Consider the following 17504-nt stretch of genomic DNA (forward strand, 5'->3'; position numbering starts at 1 on the left):
TATGAACAAAGACTTAACCCCTTTTATTGTCTTTTAATTCAAAACCTATAATAAATAATATAAATTTATATACGTATATTTAAATATTTATTCCATTATACATTAGTATTTACTCAGCTACATTTTTATTATTTATAACATAAGTGCAAATTATTTGTAATATTATATTTGTACAGTGATATATTTTTATATTTGTACGAATATGCGGATCATAGAAAATCGAACCAAAATAAATTTCTTTGTTTTGCGTGATAATTATTTCAAACTACGGAAAAAAAAGTGTTAGTAATTTTATTACAGAATATTTATTAGTTATTACTGATATTTCATTTTATATATGTTTTTAAGTTAAATTTTATTTTTGAAAAATTTACATTGTTTTTTGTAAAAAGAAGCAAACTTATTCCCGCAGTATTATCGTTAAGCCAAATATATTCATGTTTACAATTGGAGAAATATCTCGAAGTCTCACGTAGCGTTTGTGGAACATGTAGCGTAAGGCTTGTCAGAGATAGTTCTCAAATTGACTTGAATATTTTATTCACAAATGTGCATAAAGATGAAAGTTTGAACTAACTAACTAAAGTATATTTAAACAAGAACTGAAATTTATTTTGCTTATATACTACAGGAATAAGCAATTTTATTGTTTAAAAGTTGACGAATAATTTTGTCTGCGTGCCTATATCTGATGAGTGAGGATTAGATACCCAGACGCGCTTGCACAAAGCACAGCCGCAGAATAAACACTGATTGTTTTGTGTCTAAGCAATTACAGACTTTAAAATTCTATAACTTAATCTATCCCATCGACAACAAATTGTTCACTTATATTTATTACATTTTTTTCTGGTCAGCGCACTGTTTAAGCTGCTTCAAATAGATTTAGAAATATTTTTAATAAAGCCGCTTGTCTGATGCTTCCTTGCAAATACTTTTGCTAGTAATGTATTTGCTTTAGTGTTATCTGCTAGAATAACAATACTTCTTGTCCAAAACACAGCTATACACCAAAATATGATAAAATTTCAGGCTTGCATCATCATCTGACTTATATTTATACAGAAAATGATTTTAATATTGTTTTTTTGCTATATTTATATCCTTAACGACGAAAAAGAAATCGAATTAATCTTTAAATACATATCGTATTCTTAATAAAAATGATCTCTTGTTGCTGTAAGTTTTAGAATTTAAAGAAGTATTTGCTACGTCAATTTAAAGTAAGGTTTCAATCGTAAGCTATGAACCAAAAATCACCACTTTTGGTTGAAAGCTTTTGGTTGAAACAAATTTTGAATATTTGCGTTAGAAAAATTCTTACAAATTACCTTCGTTGAAGATTCAATAAACTAGGCATTCAACGAAATTATTGCAAGCTAAAGTATATTAAAGAATACATAAATTAGTTTTCCAGTGTAAATGCCAACGTCTTACTAAATAGTCTTTAAAATAATCAATGAAAACAAAATTTGAATTTCGAATGCATAATAGTAAAATGACGATCAAATCAATTTCACCAGATTAGTACTAAATATAGATTGAAGAAATTAATCCAGAAATAAGCTATTGTTACTAAAATAACAAAAAAAAAAAGAAAAAAGGCACCAATATATTTATCCATAGACATACAGCATGTGTTTATAAATTATAGTCAATAAATTTACTTTATTGCTTAATCGAGCGCCAATTTTTTTTTTTTTCGTTCTATTGACTAAGAGATCTCTCTTGCAAGAATTATTATGGAAAAATTTACAATCAACGATTTTAAAACACGATAAAACTGGTTCGGTTTCTTTTTTTCATATCATAAATAACGAACTAGCTGAACAGCTGTAAGCTTCTCGTACCAATATTTACCAGTTGATCCGTAAATCACCAGACACATCCCTTACCTAAGCTCCAACTTATCAGATCGTATGAGGATAACATATTGTTTCCTAAATCTGAACAAATAAATCGGTTAAGGATCACTAACTCCCCTGGCGAGGTGTATCGTCATTTGTCAATATGTTTGTAGATCTGGCGTCGAGCCAGTTACCCTAACGAGCTGAGCGTCTAGTGGGTTTGAAGATTCAACTCGGAATTTAATGGTGAACCACACACTCTTCAATCTTTGTCTTTTTTAAATTTAAAAAAAAATTAAAAATTTAATTTATAGATTTTTTTCTATTCGAGTTATGAAGGGCGAATACCAAATACATAGTATAAAAATATTAGTTTTTTTCTAAAACTTTAGCTTATATCATATATTTTTAAATTATATAATTATTCGTTGGAATACCTACTCGTAAAATGTTTTGAGCGATTACAATATTGTGTGACAATTTTGAAAAAAGAATGTGTGGCAAAAGTACTCGTGATTGGTAACATAATGCTGTGTCTGTTTCTTTAGAATATCCATTCAATATAATCAGAGAAGAAGGAAATTATAGGTTTAACGCCGCTTAACAAGTTTCATAAGAAAAGTTGTAAGCCTTTAATAAAAACAACGTAACTTAAGTCAATTAAAGGTAATAAATAATTTACTTAAAAAAAAGAATCAATTCAAATGTTCTATTACTAAATTAGTTTGATGGAATAAATTAAACATACAAATAAATAATCTTCTGTACTTCTGTATTAGCCAGTGAGTTGCGTGTTTATCTGACCGCATTGAGTTACGAGTGATCGTTGATTATTGTAATTGTTTTAAAACCAAATATCAGTAACGTGAATCAATTGAATAATGTTTGTTTAACGTAAAATAATTATTAGTAAATTAGAACATTAGAGTGATTTACATTTTGCGTTCGTAATTAATAATGGATTTACATTAGCAGCCTGTTAATTTCCCACTGCTGGGCTAAGGCCTCCTCTCCCCTTGAGGAGAAGGTTTGGAGCATATTCGACCAAGCTGCCCCAATGCGGGTTGGTGGAATACACATTTGGCAGAATTTCTTTGAAATTAGACACATGCAGTTTCCATACGATGTTTTCCTTCAACGCCGAGCACGAGATGAATTATAAACACAAATTAAGCACATGAAAATTCAGTGGTGCTTGCCTAGGTTTGAACCCGAAATCATCACTTAAAATGCTCGCGTTCTAACCACTGGGCCATCTCGGCTCTTCTAATAATGGATTTATTAGTCATTAAATATTCTTTTCTCAAGCAACAATGTCGAATTCGATGTCATATTGTATTATAATTATGATGGATTTCCGTGTGGATAAAATGACCGTTTGGTGGTATGGCTTTATTCTAGACCGTCTGAATTAGTACCACTCACTAATTTCTTTATATTCTACTGCCAAACATCAATACTTCTTATTAAATTCAGGTTTGAAGGGTCAAAATAACTGACACCTTAGTTCCAAAGATTAGTGGGAAATTGATCATGTAAGGAATGGTGACTATTTTATGTCTGATGGTAAATGGTCACCACCCTCATGGTCTTTACCAGTAGGTGGTACATTTGTTCACACCTTCCTACCTCATATAAAAATAATAATAAAAATTCAAACGACATAGCAGTTTTTTTATGATATTGGAAGGCGGACTAGCAAATGAGCCATTAGCGGTAAGTGGTCACCACTACCCATGGACATTGGAACTATAAGTAATAGTAATCATTGCTCATATATATGGTAGTTAATACCAAAACGATCAAAAATATTTCAGAAGCAGGACCCATAGCTTTACTGTTAATACTTTCAACGTCCAAACTTCTGGCTGCTGTTGGGAATATCTTGATAGAAAATTCGAAATGCGGATTCTAAGCTATAAAAGCATTAGGTTAAGCTTAAATTCGGAATCAATAAATGTTTTATGTTAGTTCCTTTGCGCTGTTTTAAGTCTCTATCTAAGTTCTATAAACTCAGTCTTATATTATTATTGTTTCATTTTATAAGCTATATGACGAGATTTAAATAATTAACGTAAGTTTATTAAAGCTATTTACATTAAAAAATGCTTTAAACTCAAATTGTTTTACGGAATAAATTGAACACATAAATATTTTTCGTCCAATCTGTTTAACCGTATAATAAGTACTTAAATATAATTTTACATTTTTCCTTGTGATTAACGGGCCCGATTTAGCCGATCATCTTAACCGATGATTTCGGGATCAAACCCAGGCAAACACTACTGAATTTTTATGTGCATAATTTGTGTTTATAATTCATCTCGTGCTCGGCGGTGAAGGTAAACATCGTGACGAAACCTGCATGTGTCTAATTTCAACGAAATTCTGCCACATGTATATTCCACCAACCCGTATTGGAGCGTGGTGGAATATGCTCCAAATCTTCTCCTTAAATGGAGAGGAGGTCTTAGCCCAACAGTGGGAATTTTACAGGCTGCTAATGTAAAAAAAATATAGCCGATAAAGGACACGTGAATCTTAAGTAAAGATCAAACAGACAAGCATCACTGAGCTATCAGGGCTTAAGTGGCCTGTGTAATTCATTACGTACTCGGAGGTGAAGGAAACGTCATCATAGTTAACATCGTGAGGATACCTGCATGAGTCGGAAAAATTACTTTTGCAATGTACGATATAGCTTAAATATACTTATTGTTGTTAATTTTGGTTGGTGCGGAAACACATGTTTTTCAAATATCAAAACTCTGATATATCAGAGTGATAAAATAATAATTATCGATTTACTCATATTTAAGTTTATACCTTCAATCAATCAAAATACAAAGAAAAATACACGTATTTTATCTGAATTTGTAATATAAATTTCGCGGATAAAATAATGATTAAATGTCTCGTAGGTAAGTGGGAAATCTACCGGATTTCCGGTAGATATTTAAATATATTAAGCGCATAAACGCTTCGTTGTGTCTAATATACGACTAACGCTCTCTGTAATAGTGGCTATCGTTATTTGTGAACAATCATAATATATCGGTCACGGTAAAGGTCACGAAGTGCATCGTGTATGACATACACTATCGTACAACAATAAGCCGTATTTATATAATTATATAAATATAACTTCTGTACGTTTATCACTAATCAAACAATACAGTGAATTGTTTTTTCATTTGAAGTCTAAAAGCGAAGGATTTACTGAAAGCAGTTCTGTTCAGCTTATAAAATAATAAGTTCTTTATTTAATTAACAAAACTAGTGGGCCGCCCGCGAAATTTCGCGTTTATTCAACAGATTTTCAAGAATTTCACGCACGTTTTACATTTTTTTTTTATACGGCCATAACGCCGCTCTCTACCCGGCCGGTATTTTTTCTCCGCTCTCTAATATTATTTACTTTTTAGTTAATCGTAACAATTTAGAAAATTGCAATCAAGAATCCTCTTTAATCTTCTGCACATCTACGGCTGGAGTTATTCAAAATAAGCCCATAACTGATCTTCTACGTGCAGCTATCACTGGAACAAAAATCGGCTTACGATAGCGTAATATCGTAAGCGATATATCGAATACTCTTAATGTTATATATTAATAGTAATATATAACATTAAGAGTATTCGATATTCGATTTCTCAATACGCATCTGCAGTGCGAATCTGTAAAAAATCACTTCTTATCTCAGTCATGATATCGATAACGGACTTACAGGATACTTCATAAAACAATAACATACAAATTCGTTTTCTGTGGTGACTTTCGAGTTTATTGTTACAGAATAGCCTAACAGAATAGTGAGTTTGAATTGTACCAAAATGTTCCCCTCAGCTCTATATAAAAACGTATTTTTCAGATAGAGTTAAATATTAATCAAGAGAATGAGAACGTCGAAGATAATAAAAATGTCGTATAGGGAACAGATAAATACAACCTGAATTACAGAAGATGGATTTGAGCCACATCATAAATACAGTTAAAAGTCCGTAAAAATTATTAGTTTTCAAATATACTTTCGGTAAATTTAATGGCTACAAGTAAAAGTATAGGTTCGCAATAAAAACAATTGTAAATAAGGTAATTTTTTAATTCCAGAAGTTCTACATTGACTGTTTTAACATTATTTCAGTACTTTTTCATAATAGCAAACATGATTCTGTTGCTATTGCTTTTAATTACTTACAAGTATTTAAAAGCTTTTAAAAAATAACAAACTTGCTTTTATATCAATCTACGTCTTTTACTTAAGATTCATTTGTTCTGGTCCTTTTGATCTCCCCTCTTTTATTCACTTTTTGTTTTCTCACTGAATCACAATTCCAAACGTTGCGCTAAATGAATTTTGTTGGACAAAATGAACTAGCTTTGCTTTCAGCATTAAAAGCGAAGCGACGAGGCGTTAATCTTTTGTTTCCACAATATGATTGATACTACAAAACACAATTCTCTCTTCTGCACATATCGACAGATAACATTTTATCGAGTTTACGTATCGACATAATCCAATTATATTAAAATGCAATATTATTTAAATATATCTTTTAACTCTGGGGGCATTATTAAAATGTTATATTTTCGGGCATCTAATATTACGTTAAAAACCAACGTCACAAAGATTACTTGTAACTTGAGGTTGTCAAAAAATATACAAATCTAAGATGCTTATGTATATATTTTGGTTTAATTGTTAATTTTATTATTTTACTAGCGACCCGCCCCGGCTTCGTACGGGTGCAATGCTGATACTAAATATACTACAGAATGTCCTTGCGTTTTAAATCTGTAATTGTATATGTGTGGCTGTATTGATCTAAATGTCAACATCACTTCAGAAACCTCTAAAATTATCAGTGTTTCTCTACTTTATTGTGCATGTATTATACATATAAACCTTCCTCTGTTGTGTATTTTTAAAGATCTAAGCATACAAAGGGACAGACAGCGGTAAGCGACTCTGTTTTATACTATGTAATGATGATTAATGAGCGTCTGACACTTTCGAAGCTGACTATGACTATTATTTAATAAATTATCAAAATATATGTTTATTTTCATAAGGTTTTAAGACATAGGGAGGAAGACGTACAAATGGGCCACCTGATTATAAATGGTTGCCACCGCACAAAGATGATTGGCGCCTTAAGAAATATTTACCATTTCTTACATCACGAAAGCGTCACCGACCTTCTGAACTAAGATGTTAACACTAGCCTGCAGTTACATCGGCTGAATCACCCTTCAAATCGAAACACAACAATACTGAGAACTGCTGTTTGGTCAGTAAAAAAGGTAATAAGCGAATACAAATAAAAAATACAAATGGCCAATCCACGAATCATGACTGTTAGGAATGGTGGCAAAGCGTGGAGTTAATGCTTGTTGACTTCCAGGCAGAAGACATAACATACATATGTAATTGTATTCAACGAACATGACTGTATTTTTAGACGTTGAAAAAGAGGAACTGAGTTTCTTGCCGGTTCTTTCGGTAGAATCTACATTCCAAAACGGTGGTAGCTTTACTTTAAATAATTTGTTAAATGGCAATTCAAAAGTGCTTGTAAAAGTCTACTCGAATAAAGTATATTTTGATTTTGATTTTATTAACATACCTGCAAAATTTTTCTGCTGCATCTGGATTAAAAATTAACCATCCCCTCTGACACCAATAATAGAGGCTATAAGACAAGTTATTATACTTTTAATGAATTATTATTCAATTTCATCTTATATTATTATTAAATAATTTATCTTAATCTCCCTATCTCACGTTATCTATTGAGAAACTTTTGAAGGCTTTGGTTCTCATCAGTATCGGCAGTACGTGACAAAATCACGTCAATGACAAGTCTTACCAACTTACGATTTAATCAGAGATGAGCTTAGGAAGATATATATCGAAAATATTGAGTTGTAATATTCGCCATTGTTTATTTTATCCTTGGATGAGTCACAAAAATAAAACAATTTTATAAATGTATGTTACTAATTAAAATCAAAGTATTGTATAAGTGTTTTTTAAATAATTCTTGGCTATTTTCCGTTTCGTACTAAAACTTTTAATCCCGGAAAAATTAACGGTTCCTGTGATAAAGCTTTTTATCATAATTTCGCAATTACCGCTTTACGCTTAAACGACTAAACGGATTTTAAAGGAATTTGATGAAGTTAATCTTAGTGGGGTTTTACCAAAGCCAAAAAAAATAAACATATTCTGTAAAATTAAATTTTAAGCTAACCATTTCTTAGTTGACAATGACAAAACCGAATGATAATAAATAATATTTATTCCAGACAATCTATCAAACCCATACATAAAATATACAGACATAAAGAAAGAAAATAAATTTGAATAAAAATAAATTGTTTCCGTTGCCAAAATTATATTACATGTAAATTATATTAGTACTTTATACTGCGTCACCGTCTTTGCTAGAATCTGTAATCGCTTTGAGATGAATTATAAAGAAAATGTCATTATCCTCCCGCGCAATCTCTAAAAGAAGCATTTTTATAGATGACGTTTTTAAAGATGCATAAAGTATAGTATATAGAATAAACCTACTCGTAACAAAATCTCTGATATCAAGTTTGTACGATACGTACTAACACTGTTTTGAATATTAAGATGACCAATTCTCTCTATTTCTCTTGATTATGATTCACTTCCATGCTAAGTTTCTCGTCATCTTTATGATTTATACTTATATTTAAAGGAAGCTGTTTACAATTTTTTGTATTCAATTTTTTCTTCTTTATATTTATAGAACATATTCAAGTTTTAATCCTTTTGCGGCTCACGTCTCATCTCACATCAAAAACGAAAATATCGATTTTATACTATATTTTCTCTCTCTGTTCTTCTCGATCCAATATATTAATGTGATGGCATAAAATGGCGCGAACTACGTTTAAAAATATATCTGGCTGGTATCATTACCATAGACAGCAAATGAACAGAAGAGCTGGTACCATTACTATATACACCAAATCAAATGAACAGAAGATCTTGAAGTTAGTTAAAAGTAATGGACGCAACAGCTGCGATGCTAATGGCTTCTGAATCAAGGTCCGATGACTTAGTGGAACCTAACCCACGATGTAAACCCGTATGGTTTCCAAAGTCCCTTAAAATAAACCTTATCACCTTGTTGCAATCTTTTTAGACAACTATTTAATGTGCCATACATGTCCTTGTTTGCTTACAGAAGTCCTTTAGTCGCCTTATAAGCAATAATTGTAACTACTGAAATTGCTATTTTTATTTTAAGGTTTATTATTTTCAGTTTTATTTATGAAAAGTATTATTTAATATTTATAGCAAATCCATTGTTAAGCTAAATTGTTATATTTATTACAAGCGTTGACGAATAAATTATCAAATTATATGTCCCCATAATGCCAGTGGTAATTGACAAAATTAGTCAAAACCATAGCAACAAAAAAGGTTGCCATTTATTCAGTAGAGCATGAGAAGTACCTTTACATATTATAACTTCAACAGAAAAAACTACCTCCAATATTTCAAACTTAAATTTTAACTCATAACCGTTTTTAAAGTAATAGTTATTACTTTAAAAACGGTTCTTATGGGAACCGCTTCGTTACGTAATAAATAAACGTACGTGTGTTCCGGTTTGAAGGGTGAGTGAGCCAGTGTAACTACAGGCACAAGGGACATAACATCTTAGTTCCCAAGGTTGGTGGCGCATTGGTGATGTAAAGAATTGTTAATATTTCTTACAGCGCCATTGTCTATGGGTGGTGATGACCACTACCATCAGGTGGTCCATTTGCTCGTCCACCTACCGATTCCATAAAAAAAAATAGTTTAAGTTATCACTTCTGTCGGGCCTCCAGAGACGCACATGTATATTTTTCGTCTTATAGTTAGGTATATTGGCAAATGGACCAACTAATGAAAAATTTTCCTCGTCGCCCATAGACCTTGGCTATATCATACTCTCACCCTTTAAAGCGGAATACAAAACTAAGTATTGCTGTTTAATCTTAATTTATATCTGATGGATAGTACCGACCTACACGATTTTGCACAAAGGCGTATAATTATACATAAAAAAAACTTTATTTAAACTAAACATTTTCGATTGATTTTTATGTTTTTTACTAATAAAACTTGCAATAACTCCTGACATGATAAATTGCTTTTTATACCACACACGTTTTAGCCTGATATCAGAACATTTCAGGAAATGGCTTCTACAACTCAGAAATGATGAGATGGCTGGACGTGTTCAGTCAAAATACAACTCTGAGGGCTATTATTCCAAAACGGAGCGGTCTAGACATCAAATTTAATTCCTAGATTTTTGAAACATTAACTTTCGTGCGTTTGAGAAAATTGCGTTGTGTCGTAAGTCTACTCAGCTAAAACTTAAGTTTTTTGATGGTGGTTTATGACTAGAATCAAAGTAAGTTGGTTACAAACATGCTTTCAAGGCATTACGACGAAAATACATACAATAATTTAACTTACGAGTATATGTCTGAATAAAATCAATACCAAGTAATTGCATACATCAGTTCTCATATTAAAACGAATATCGATTACAAATCATCCAACTAAGGAGCATATTCCACCACGCTACTCCAATGCGGGTTGGTGCAATACACATGTGGCAGAATTTCGTTGAAATTAGACACATCCAGGTTTCCTTACGATGTTTTACTTCACCGCCGAGCACGAGATGAATTATAAACACAAATTAAGCACATGAAATTCAGTGGTGCTTGCCTGGGTTTGAACCGGAAATCATCGGTTAAGATGCACGCATTCTAACCACTGGGCCATCTCGGCTCAAGAAGAAATAACTTGTAACGTATAGTCGCAAGATGATTGTGAAGACGCTGTCATTGATAAACAATACAAAATTAAAGTACTCTTATTATATGCGTATTTGCGCATATAACAAGACAAAGTACAATTGTTTTTATGTAATAAACAATAAGAGTATAAGGCTCAGTGTCGTCTCCTGTCGTGATATCGTACGATGGGCGAAGTATATATAAGGTTTATTGCCACTGCAAGGGTAATGCTATCGCAACGATCGAACTATAAATTTTGAAGGAGGATTAGCAAAAACTCCTAGATATTTTATTATCGTATTGTTTCATTTTAGCATTATTGTAAAATTAATGGTAAACTAATAATACCTCGTTTCCGGTTTTGCAAAGTTAATACATCCTTCCTGGGGCACGGTATTCGTTTCTAAAATAAGATCCCACAATTATTTTTAGTTTAGCCCATTCAAAAATTTAGAGTTTAGAATCGGTAGTATATATTTAATTCAAAACTGTAACATGACGATTCAAAGTGCTTGAATAAATAATTGATTTTTATTTTGAGTTTCGGTTTGAAGAATGAGAACTAAACGAGATTTTATGTGCTGAATCTTATTGCAATTATCTAAATTATAAGTCTTACAATATACTTTATATTGAGTGCATTATCTCTGTAAATACCGTGTGTTTGCAAAAAATAAAATGGACCTACTAAAAACATTATTAGGTTTTTCTAGAAAAAAAATTGTCAGTAATAAACCCGAAAGCACGTTAAATCGTTAAACCTGTTAGCAGTCTCCGGTGGTGTCAGATTTTGCGTCTGATTACATAATGAGAATCTAAGAACACACATACTAGTGCATTATAATAAATAATTAAATAAATATTGAACAATATCACATACATTACTCTGATACCAATGTAAGTAGCTAAAGCTAAACTTATATAATATTAAACCAATTATAAATTCTTTTTCAATCAAGTAGGTTTTTGAATCGTTATTATACAAACGATATTAAGTAAATCAACCGTTTCGGAATATAGATTCCACCGAGAAAAGCCGGCAAGAAACTCAGTAGCTACTCTTTTTCAACATTTAAAATACAAAGTTATCTTAGTTTGATACAATTATTGTATATAATATATCCAGCCTGGTAGTCAACAAATATTAGCTCCACGCTTTTTTATCATTAATATAATCTTATATTGAATAATAATCTTTTTTACTAATGTATTTTTACACATAATTTGAATTTATGAATCTATATATATTATATGTGCAATTTTAAAGTTAAATCTTATTCAGTAGTCAACAAGCCTTACAACGCATTGTCTTTGTATTAAATTCCAGCAACCGTCGAGTTTGTCAGTTTGTTTCGGTAATGGAATTTTATATTAGTTTTATTGAATTTTTTCGATTGATCGAAACTTCGATATTGAACATTTAGTAAGATTTAACATACAATTAAATATATATTGTAAATCTCTTTCTATTTGATGTTCTATGTCTCCGGCTGACGTTTAAACGGATTTTCGGAGAATGAATTTTACAATAAATTAATAATTAATTTAGATTTTATCGATCTTTAAGAAAACAAATGAAGGATGGTTTTAATTTTATGTTTTTCGATCATTTAAGGATATTCGATTTACGATTACGAGACCAGACGACACCTTTGTGAAATGTCAGGAATGCGAAATTAACTATTACCATCATGACGTTCAATTGATAAAAGAAAACTCAGCGAAAATCGATTTTTAAAATTTCACGAGTGAGATACGAAATGAGATATTAATGACTAATACTATAACAGTACTATTTTGCCATTTCCATTAATCTCAAACTCATAGTTGCATGTTAGTCCCCATACAGTCCATCCATCGTTTCGTTCAACCTTACACGAGCCTTGTCTATCTTTAACAGTAAAAATTCTTTCAATGTAACATTAATCCCTACTTAGTAGTGCCCATATATTTATCATAAGCTAGTTGTCATGTCACGTCCTTGTCATAAATTAATTATAGTCTTCCAGCCTCTACCTCTAATGCCTTTGATCAATTTTCAACGGTGCATCTGTAATTATTAGAAACAACAAGACAATGTACGATATTTGATTTATAATTATTACAAATAGTTATATTATAAATGTACACTCACAATCCAAAAGAACACTTCATTGGTTTTGATTGACACTTATTATAAAATTCAAAAATTGGAGCGAACCTAACGTTAGCGCGATTTAGAAATCAGCGGCAACATACAAATTTTCAGAACAATTATTGAATACTTTTTTTACGGCTAACATTAAATATCGGCATAAAAGTAAACTCTAAATTAAATATTACAAAAAGAGATCTATAAAACATATATAATATATAATAATAATTTTCTCGTATTTTGTCCGAAGGTCAAAAGACTTCAAGCTATAAATACGTTAATCACTTTTTCAAATAAAAAAAAAAAACAAATATTTTTTTATTAAGGAATGCCAGTGTTATGTAAAAACCTAAGAACTCAATAATTAAGTTATGCAAGTCACGTCCCTGACTTCCTAAAAGTAATTACATTTACATCTTAGTTCATAAAAAAAAGTTTTAAAGGTCATTTGGGTCCCTGTTCGCTGTAATCTTCTTATGCTTTAGAAGTCACGACTTTTGTATTTTTGCAATTTTAACTAAGCTTGCTTTTATTCTGGTACGAACACATGGATATAAAACACTGGAATAATTTTAAACAACAATATTTGTAAACTAACGACTTTTATGAAGTAATGAATGTGAATAAAATTATTTAAGACAAAATTAACAATGTTGCTATCCTATTTTAAGAGCCAAAAATAAATAAATCTTAAACGAAGATTTTTGGTTCAAAGCTGGACAGACATCGCCGATTTACGATTTCATGTACTTAATTTGTATTTATGTTACCTCGACAGTATAACAAAACACCACGAGGAAACCTGCATGTGGTGTACGATTGTCAACTATTATCACCAACTAACAATACCGCAGCGTGATCACATAAGCTTAAGCAGAAGATTTGAGAGGCAGTTACTTGTTGCATAAGTTCTTATAATGTGTGAGCTAAATTTAACGGGTAGGGTATCATTTTAGCATAACATTTATTTACATAATGTTTATTAACACTAAGGTCTTAATTATATATAAATAAAGACTTAAATGGAATTAAACGTGGAATGGCGGTAAGAATATTAGCAGCACTTCCCCGTTGAAATGCTGTTCGTATCTTCTGGGCAATAAACCAAACAGCCCTTCTGACAACAGGCAGCTTTCCACTACTACTCCAAGGTCCAAGTGTTGTTGCAGTTGAACTGCAAATACAGAGACATAATTTGGAACTAGAGACGAATATTTAACGAATATAATATGTCAATATTTTTGGGGTCTTTGTTCTCTTCAGTTTTTTATAAATAGCAAGCATACATTTAATTCATATTATTAATGATATCCCTCACTTTCTATAAAATATTTCCATCGTATACTAAAAATACACACTGAAATGAATTAAATAGTTCAAATAAAAATAAATTAGATATACATTTGCTAAGTGTCGAAGGTTTTTCCAATAAATAAAGCGTTTAAAGTAAACAATTATTCGATGTTAATTGTCCGTGAAAAAACAATTGCCTTTCGACCGAATGACTTTCGAAGAAAGAATTTTCCTGCTTAGATTCAAACCAGTAATTAAAAATACCACTAAATTTTTTGTACTCTTTTAGAATTTTTACGGGAAAATTGTTTGATTTTAATAGAATTTTATCATTAAGATTGACTTTTATTGACTTTTATTTAGATTTGTACTAAGTTATTAAATAAAAATTAAACTTTTAAATATGAGCATACAGCACCGTATAGGTGATAAAAGATTCTTTTCGTATTAATCGAATGTGTGATACATCAGCTGTCCGTTTGTAGCGTCTGATGCGAACCTCTTTCTATTAAAACAAATTTAGGTTACCTAAGATAATTTATGTGTTGACTGCCTCGTTGGTCCAGGGACTAAATATAAGGCTGGATATCTCGAGGTCCTGAATCAAAACATCAGGTTGGACCGAAAAGAGATATTGGTTTTTTCCGCCCGGAGTCTGGCAGTTGGAAGTGTTCACAATCTCGTGCCTCGGAAAGCTGGCGAAAACTTTGGTCCTTTGCCTGAACTGTTTCCGTTTGTGTCGGATTTGCTGGTCTAACGATTTTGAGAGTGAGAGGAGACTGAGAGTGAGGGGAATATCTAGGAATTGGTGACCTGGATAGACGGATAGGCGGACTGACCGTCAGGGCTTCACGGTAGCATGCGATCCTGTAGCGCCCACCAAAGAGATGGAGAGGTTACCGATGGCTTTTTATGGATATTCCGGTTTGTTGGGGTCCTTGGTCTCTTGGGTATCGACGATTTACATATACCCCCACTTCTACGTGGGGGAAACGCGTAACGCCTTTTTCAAGCGAGATCAAATAAAAGATCGTAGCACCGTAAAATACGGTAGTTAGATAAATCGTTTTGATTATGATGGTAAATTGTAATTCAAATGTAATTTTTCGTTTATTATCATAATGACGATATAGTCAATTATTATCTTTTTTAGTTGCTCTTTCATGTTTCTTACATATAATTTAAATCTGTATTATTCTATGCCGCTGTATATACTGAATATTATATAAGCGCTATATGTCTGATAACGTCTTAAATTCCCTCGAGGCAGAGAAACGATTACATTATTAAGCAAATACAAAGTGATGTTTAATGAGAGCGAGATTAGTTAGAGATTCGCTTTCAATTTGCGAAGAGCTGAAGGCCGAGTGGATAGAATGCTTAGTTCTTAACTGAAAATTGTATATACAAACCTGGGTAAACACTATTAGTATTTTACATACTGATACTTATAATTCATCTTATGATGATGAAGAAAAAGTATTGTGGAAACTGGCCTATGGAAGAAATTCGGACCAACAAACAATTGTGTTACTTCATGAGTTTTGTGCAAGAGCTTTGTGCAAGTGATGAGTGGATGGTACCTACCACATATCATACCACCAATACTCAGTATTGTTGTTTTCCAGATTAAAGGGTGAGTGATCCAGTATAAGTTACAAGAGGCATGACTTCGTTCCTAAATTTGGTGCCACATTAATGTTGTAAGTAATGGTTAATATTTCGGAAAGTACCAATAATTATGGCCGAAAAATTGAACCACAATGGAAATACGCTCCAAATTCTTTATTTTATTGTGGCAGCGGGACATTTATGAACTATTTTATTTTTGGTTTAATATTGTCTTCGAAAATTATACAATACATTTATTCAAATATCATTTTGGTGAAACTACGTTTACGTAATGGCTCGTTTGGGTGCAATCTAGTTAGCCATTTATTGTTCTGCAAAATGTAAAGTGTATTCCTGTGTTACAGTTTTCAAGTATTCCTTGGCAATTGCTGGATATATTGACTTAACAAATTATATTTCATAATTGGCATCGGGTTATGGACTTTGTGTTATCGCTTTTTACAACCTATAAGTTATTATTATTATTATATTACCTTTCACGGGGCTTGAACAATTTGCAGTAGCACATAAATTCCTTGGCTTGAAACGATAAATCTAATAATTAAATACAATATTTTAAGAATTTACCGTAAGAAAAACGTAGTTACTTTTCATGATATAACCTCCATTTGACCTCGGGCTATTCAGCTTTATGAGCATGTTTCCGAAAAGTGAGGCAGTTAAATAAACATAATTTTTCCTGCCTTAGTGGTAGAATTTTCTGCAATCCTGTCTAAGTAGGTACCACTCACTCATCACATATACTAGCGTCAAACAGGAATACTTAGTATTATTGTGTGAAGGTTTCAAGGGATATAACATCAGAGTTCCCAAGGTTCGAAGCACATCGGCGACTCAGATAGTGTTTAATATTTCTTACAGTGCCAATGTCTAAAGGCGTCGTTATCATTTGCCATCAGGCGATCCATTTGGCAGTATGTCTCATTTTCATAAAAACAAACGTATCCTTAAAATAAATAACGAGCTATGTATTTAGCTACATCGCTTATTTAATGAGCGATGATTTCGGGTTTAAGCCCAGACAGGCACCACTGAATTTTCATGTCCTTAATTTGTGTTTATAATTCATCTCGTGCTCTGCGGTAAAGAAAAACATAGTAAGGAAACCTGCATGTGTCTAATTTCAACGAAATTCTGCCACACATGTATTCCACCAACCCGCATTTCTCCTCCTCAAAGGGAGACGAGACCTTAGCCCAGCAGTGGGAAATTTACAGACTGCTAATGTAATGTAATGCTTATTATTTATTTATGCATATTAGTGATGCTGTTAAGAAACGCATACATAGATCTTTTAGATGTTACTTAAAACAGTGTAAAAAAAGCAAAATTAAAAAAGCATGTACTTACAAATTTTAATTAAATAAAACACCATAAAACTAAGCATACGGTAATGACCTTCCAGCGATGACAGCTTACTACGTTAAGTTGAAAGGTAATATGATAGCAGGTGTGGCTCAGCATAATTCATTAGTCAATCGCTTAACATTAAACTTCAAAACTTACGTAGATCATGTTGGATATAAAAACACTAAAATCTTATTGCATTTTTTTTGCATGAACAGTCACAAGATTTCTCTCTTGAATTTGCTGTAAAACATTTGCATATTCAAAATCGCCTGTGAACCTTGGTTTCATAGGGAATATTTTTTTACAGTACGAACTTCCAGCATTTAGGTTTCGCTTTACTGTTTTCGTATGCTCGTGTGTTGAATTTTGGTATCGTCAAAAGATTTTATAGGCATATCTAATGTGCG

This window comes from Vanessa atalanta, chromosome 22 (genome assembly GCF_905147765.1).
Source record: "Vanessa atalanta chromosome 22, ilVanAtal1.2, whole genome shotgun sequence".
Lineage (NCBI taxonomy): Eukaryota > Metazoa > Arthropoda > Insecta > Lepidoptera > Nymphalidae > Vanessa > Vanessa atalanta.